Source organism: Bos indicus, chromosome 4 (genome assembly GCF_029378745.1).
Source record: "Bos indicus isolate NIAB-ARS_2022 breed Sahiwal x Tharparkar chromosome 4, NIAB-ARS_B.indTharparkar_mat_pri_1.0, whole genome shotgun sequence".
Taxonomy (NCBI): domain Eukaryota; kingdom Metazoa; phylum Chordata; class Mammalia; order Artiodactyla; family Bovidae; genus Bos; species Bos indicus.
Window position 1 is genome coordinate 89,368,790 of NC_091763.1, and position 7,548 is coordinate 89,376,337.

Below are 7,548 nucleotides of genomic sequence, written 5' to 3' on the forward strand. Positions count from 1 at the left end.
ATCTAAAGAGTAAAACAAACCAGTCACATCTCTGTCTATATAGCAAGGCATTCAACTCAGAAGGTTTCTATGGATTTCACAGAATGTATTTCATATGAATTATTTATATCTCCTAAAACTTGAATAAAAATATTTAATTCAGTTTGTGGAATTGACAGCAGTTGAAGTAATAGGAAATGAAAATGTCATTTAACAGTTATGCAATTGATTAAAGTATTACTGGTTCAAGAGAATGATCACTTTGAGATTGATTACCATACTATTTTGTAAAATCAATCTTTAAATTCTGAGCACTGGAGCCAAAAGATTGCTAATTCTCTGTAAGTTTATAAATGCAATGGACAATTATTGATTTAACACCAGAGGAATCAAAGTGTTACATTTGATCTTTGTAGGAATCAAAGATCTCATAACTTGATAACAATGATCTCCTACTTATACCAATATGATTTCTCCAATTAATGACTAATTATCCTATTTCATATTGCAATATTTGGGGTGAAAGTGTGGAAACACAATTCAGTGAAATATAATGAAAAATCAAGACTCAGAATTGTGAGGCTGTTATGTTAAATATAAAAGGAAGTCAGTTTTCTAATCACAATGATAAGTAGTCCCCCATGAACCACAGAAGGGCAGTCTCACATTGATGAAGTGAAGTTATTTTACCTACATATAACCAAAACCCTTTGTGGATGAACAGCAATTTGTTTCATACAAACTCTGGTCTCATACTTGCCTTTGATTTCAGCACGCCAGGCTTCTTGGTCCATCTTGGTTCCTGGGCTTGCTCTGTCTGTGTCCGTGTATGTGTGTGTGTGTGTGTGTGTGTGTGTGAGCTCACATGCACACTCAGTTGCTCAGTGGTGTCCAACTCTTTGCAACTCCATGGACTGTAGCCTGCCAGGCTCCTCTGTTCTTGGGATTTTTCAGGCCAGAATATTGGAGTGGGTTGCCATTTCCTACACCTGGAACATACCTGGAACATACCAGGAACATACCTGGGTATGTTCCCCACCCAGGTATCAAACCCATATGTCTCCTACATTGGCAGGCAGATTCCTTACCACTCGCACCACCTGGAAAACCTGTCTGTGTCCATACAGAGCCTTAATGCACTTCCTTCTTCTCCCTGAGCTTTTCGCCAAGGGAATTTTCTCTGACACCATCACTAGGTCAGGATCCCCTACAACAAACTGTCAGAGAACTTTTCTTCCTGAACTTTTCTTTTTAGCACTACTCACATTTTCACTAAATACTCAATAGAGGGAATAATCTATGTGTAGGGAATAATCTTATGTTTAGACACTGCACATTATGTAAACTCCAAAAGGGACTGAATTGTATCCAAATCACATACTATTCTGTCCCTGAGATTTAGTATAGTGTCTAGCATGTAAGGGTTTTCAATTACCAATAACTGTGCCACAGATAAACATCATTGGCTATGATGCTGCCACTGCACAGTCAGCGACAGATGTTTAACTGAATGAATGGAGTGAATGACTGAAGGCATAAAATGTGCAAAGAACTAAAGTGGATTTTAGGATACCTGGACTTAATAACTTTGGGATAGAGAGGTTTGAAGAGTCAGTTGTAGCACGAGTCTTTATAATTTGTCTAGAACATATATATCTATCTATATAGACAGATAGATATACCATGCATATGGCCATACATATTTACATCATTTGATTAGTGTTGGACACAGTTACATGAAAATGATATTTTCATGTTTTTTTTTTTTACTATGTCACTGCTTCTTAACCACAGTCATGGTATTCCATCTGCATTTTTGCTAAACTGTGTTTTCTGAGAGTTCTTTCATTTAAAGACTTGTTTATTGTTTCATTGAGCAAGTAGTTACTAAACTTCACTGTCTCCTATCTTAATCAAGAGTGTTTCACAGATTGCTGCGAGCCCACTGGTTAAGTTGAAAAGAATTATTATTTATAATCCCTGGGAGGAAGTCTTCTATCCTTAGAATTATTAAACGAAGTCAATATTCAACCAGGGTCAAATTATGTGACTTTCTGTAACTTGGTTAACTTCTCAGAAAACCAGTCTTGTACATACAAAGAAAGAGCTGAGTAATTAATACTCTAAGACTTTGAGATCACTTTAAGCTCTGAAGTAATGTAATTTCAATCTATTATAGGTACCATGCTGATTGCTTTGAATTCAAAAACTAACATTAAAAGTATCAAAGCAAACTGGGGTTCAGCAAATACTTCTCATTTGTTTTCACTAAAAGACAGGGACCAAGAAATATAGCACATATTTTCTTACTCCCAAGAAACAAGGAGAGAACACTCATAAAACATGAGTTTGAAATTAAAGAAACTTGTAACGTTTTTCCTTCCTCTTTCTTTATGAGAAGGGTTAGCCATAATCAGGTACACTGGGAATATGCTGCCCAGAAAGAGAACAGAGAAAGCCAAACTCACAAAGTAATCAAAGAGTACTTTAAAATGTAAGATGAATTCAAATTACCAGGGAGAAACCGCCACCTATTATCTTGGAGATTCCTTGAAGACTGGGAAAAGTCCATCTATTTTAAAAATGATGGTGAAGGGTCAGAGAATAAAATTTCTTGATAGAAATATCTTAAGCATTTCTCAGAGGAATCAAGCTCCTACCAAAAAATGTTTAGTTCAGGACCGGTGTGAATGTGGGGAGAGGAAGCTCCTATTTCCCACTACTAATATACATATTGCCAAATTCAGACTTAAATTGAAGAAAGTAGGGAAAACCACTAGACCATTCAGGTATGACCTAAATCAAATCTCTTATGATTATACAGTGGAAGTGAGAAATAGATTTAAGGGACTAGATCTGATAGAGTGCCTGATGAACTATGGACGGAGGTTTGTGACATTGTACAGGAGACAGGGATCAAGACCATCCCCATGGAAAAGAAATGCAAAAAAGCAAAATGGCTGTCTGGGGAGGCCTTACAAATAGCTGTGAAAAGAAGAGAAGTGAAAAGCAAAGGAGAAAAGGAAAGATATAAACATCTGAATGCAGAGTTCCAAAGAATAGCAAGGAGAGATAAGAAGGCCTTCCTCAGTGATCAATGCAAAGAAATAGAGGAAAACAACAGAATGGGAAAGACCAGAGATCTCTTCAAGAAAATTAGAGATACCAAGGGAATATTTCATGCAAAGATAGGCTCAATAAAGGACAGAAATAGTATTGACCTAACAGAAGCAGAAAATATTAAGAAGAGGTGGCAAGAATACACAGAAGAACTGTACAAAAAAGATCTTCATGACCAAAATAATCACAATGGTGTGATCACTGACCTAGAGCCAGACATCCTGGAATGTGAAGTCAAGTGGGACTTAGAAAGCATCACTACGAACAAAGCTAGTGGAGGTGATGGAATTCCAGTTGAGCTATTTCAAATCCTGAAAGAGGATGCTGTGAAAGTGCTGCACTCAATATGCCAGCAAATTTGGAGAACTCAGCAATGGCCACAGGACTGGAAAAGGTCAATTTTCATTCCAATCCCAAAGAAAGGCAATGCCAAAGAATGCTCAAACTACAGCACAGTTGCACCCATCTCACATGCCAGTAAAGTAATGCTTAAAATTCTCCAAGCCAGGCTTCAGCAGTACGTAAACTATGAACTTCCAGATGTTCAAGCTGGTTTTAGAAAAGGCAGAGGAACCAGAGACCAAATTGCCAACATCCGCTGGATCATCAGAAAAGCAAGAGAGTTCCAGAAAAAATCTATTTTTTCTTTATTGACTATGCCAAAGCCTTTGACTGTGTGGATCACAATAAACTGTGGAAAATTCTGAAAGAGATGGGAATACCAGACCACCTGACCTGCCTCTTGAGAAACCTATATGCAGGTCAGGAAGCAACAGTTAGAACTGGACATGGAACAACAGACTGGTTCCAAATAGGAAAAGGAATACATCAAGGCTGTATATTGTCTCCCTGCTTATTTAACTTATATGCAGAGTATATCATGAGAAACGCTGGGCTGGAAGAAGCACAAGCTGGAATTAAGATTGCCAGGAGAAATATCAATAACCTCAGATATGCAGATGACATCACCCTTGTGGCAGAAAGTGAAGAGGAACTCAAAAGCCTCTTGATGAAAGTGAAAGAGGAGAGTGAAAAAGTTGGCTTAAAACTCAACATTCAGAAAATGAAGATCATGGCATCTGGTCCTATCACTTCATGGCAAATAGATGGGGAAACAGTGGAAACAGTGGCAGACTTTATTTTGGGGGCTCCAAAATCACTGCAGATGGTGATTGCAGCCATGAAATTAAAAGACGCTTACTCCTTGGAAGGAGAGTTATGACCAACCTAGATAGCATACTCAAAAGCAGAGACATTACTTTGCTAACAAAGGTCCGTCTAGTCAAGGCTACGGTTTTTCCAGTAGTCATGTATAGATGTGAGAGTTGGACGGTGAAGAAAGCTGAGCGCTGAAGAATTGATGCTTTTGAATTGTGGTGTTGGAGAAGACTCTTGAGAGTCCATTGGACTGCAAGGAGGTCCAACCAGTCCATTCTAAAGGAGATCAGTCCTGGGTGTTCTTTGGAAGGTATGATGCTAAAGCTGAAACTCCAGTACTTTGGCCACCTCATGCAAAGAGTTGACTCATTGGAAAAGACTCTGATGCTGGGAGGGATTGGGGGCAGGAAGAGAAGGGGACAACAGAGGATGAGATGGCTGGATGGCATCACTGACTCGATGGACATGAGTTTGAATCAACTCCAGAAGTTGGTGAAGGACAGGGAGGCCTGGTGTGCTGCAATTCATGGGGTCGCAATGAGTCAGACACGACTGAGCGACTGAACTGAACTAAATGTACATATTGTATTAATATGAGAGTATGGGGAAGAGGGGCTTCCCTGGTGGCTCAGTGATAAAGAATACTCCTGCCAATGCAGGAGATGTGGCTTTGATCCCTGGGTTGGGAAGATCCCCAGAGAAAGAAATGGCAACCCACTCCAGCATTTCTGCCAGGGAAATCCCATGGACAGAGGAGCCTGGCAGGCTACAGTCCATAGGATCGCAAAAGAGCCGGACACAACTTAGGGACTGAAAAACAACATGGGGGAGGGGGAGGGCAGGCCTCTCACGTGAACACAAAATATTTTGAATGCCAAAAACATAAAGCTAATACCCTTTAATAATATGTTTTAAACACAAATTTTCACCAGGATTTTCCATGAGGCTTCTGTTCACACATAGTATAGGAACCTAACGGGACTGTTTATTTGTTCTTCAGTCACAGGCCATGATGCCTTCCTCTATTCCTCTGTTATCTCTCTCCTCCTGAAGTGTTCAATTCTCCCACTGTCTTTCATCAGGTCCTTCTGAAAGCCTACCCCTCCAGTCAAAGCCTACCCCTCCAGTCATCCTATAGAGTCATTTGTGATTTCCTCTCATCTGAGGCATTCTCTCTCAATTATCCTAGAACTTTACACCTTCCTAAAGGCAATGGCACCCCACTCTAGTACTCTTGCCTGGAAAATCCCATGGGCAGAGGAGCCTGGTAGGCTGCAGTCCATGGGGTCGCAAAGAGTCGGACATGACTGAGTGACTTCACTTTCACTTCTCACTTTCATGCATTGGAGAAGGAAATGGCAACCCACACCAGTGTTCTTGCCTGGAGAATCCCAGGGATGGGGAGCCTGGTAGGCTGCCATCTATGGGGTCACACAGAGTCAGACATGACTGAAGTGACTCAGCAGCAGCAGCAGCAACCAGTCCCAGCAGATATCATATCTGTTTATATATGTGTCTTATTCCTTTCTTCTCAGCCCACCCCTACCTGTTTTTATAAGGTCTGACACTAAGTTTTATTTATGTTTATTTATTGCAGATTATAGCACAGAATCTTTTCTATACCACATGCTCGATCAGTTTCTTGATTTATTGTTGTTGTTGTTCAGTCACTAAGTCATGTCCGACCCTTGGCAATCCCCTGGACTGCAGCATGCCAGGCTTCCCTGTCCTTCACCATCTCCAGGAGTCTGCTCAAACTCATGTCTGTGGAGTTGGTGATGTCATCCTACCATCTCATCCTCTGTCATCCCCTTCTCCTCCTGCCTTCAATCTTTTCCAGCATCAGGTCTTTTCCAGTGAGTCGGTTCTTCAACTAAATACCATGAGACACACTGTGGAATGATAATTGTTGATCTGCTCGGCAGCCAAAACCCAGTTCAGGCATCCTCATTTCCAAAGACCTATTACAGGGATCTGTAAGAGGAACAATGGTGCCTTGTTTTTATTCTTCCTCAAATTCTTTGAAATACAGACAGTAGGGGGGAAATCCCTTTGTAGAGTCCTGGACTGGGGAAAAGGAGATATTCTGGGCACTATCATTTAGTTAATCTGGGTTTCATGCAGAAAACGAGTGGACTGAACTAAGTACTTTTAATTTTACTAGCACTAAAGTTGAATGATTTAAATAGCATTTAGTCAAGAAGAAAAAATGTGCTACTCGGTTATATTAAATAGTACAGAAACTGACAAGCAGAAAACACACAGGGCAGTTTCCAGCCAGAAAGCTGGCTTCCCCTATATGACTTTTCTGAGGACAGCAACATGACAATCACACTGCGTCACTCAGGTCACTGCCTCTGCCATCTGATTAGGGATGTGTCCCATGTGGCAGGCATCTTACACAACTGCTTTTACTTCAACTCCTTCAGGCATTCATCTAATTCAAATGGAGAGGACTAGTTTTTTTTGTTGGGAGTTTACAGAATATCAATTTAAAGGTAGTACTTGAATATTTAAGTGTTTTAATCAAGATGTATATTAATTTAATTATTCCACCATACTGTAATTTATTAAAGAAATTAAGCCACACAGATTTAACCAAGTTCATTTTTTAAAAGGGGAAAAATAAGAATTCAAAGTGCTTCACATAGAATTCATGGTGCTTCAGAGGTCAGTGTTTAGATGAAATAGATGACAAATACATTGTTTTTTCATCTTTGGTTCCACTTATAATTCCTCATGGGAAAACCTGTAGCTCTATATGCTGGTTAAGAGGTAATTTTTTTTTTTTTAAGATAGTTTCTTTCTACTCTGCTGTCTATTTATTCATATTTTATAAATATTTGGATGTAATTTGCATTTCTATATGAATATTAAAAATACTTTTTTGAAACATATAATATAGTTTTATGAATCATACATATAAATAGTACTGTTAGGAAAACTTCTTTGTAACATAATGGTTTCCAATCTTAAAGCAAAATAGTCAACTGAGTGAAAGTCATTCAGTCGTGCCCAATTCTTTGCAAGCCCATGGACTATACAGTCCAGGGAATTCTCTAGGTCAGGATACTGAAGTGGGTAGCCTTTTGCTTCTCCAGGGGATCTTCCCAACCCAGGGATCGAATCCAGGTCTCCCACATTGCAGGTGAATTCTTTACCAGCTGAGTCACGAGGGAAGCTCAAGAATACTGGAGTGGGTAGCCTATCCTTTCTCCAGGGGATCTTCCCGACCCAGGAATCAAACCGGGGTCTCCTGCATTGCAGGCGGATTCTTTATCAACTGAGCTA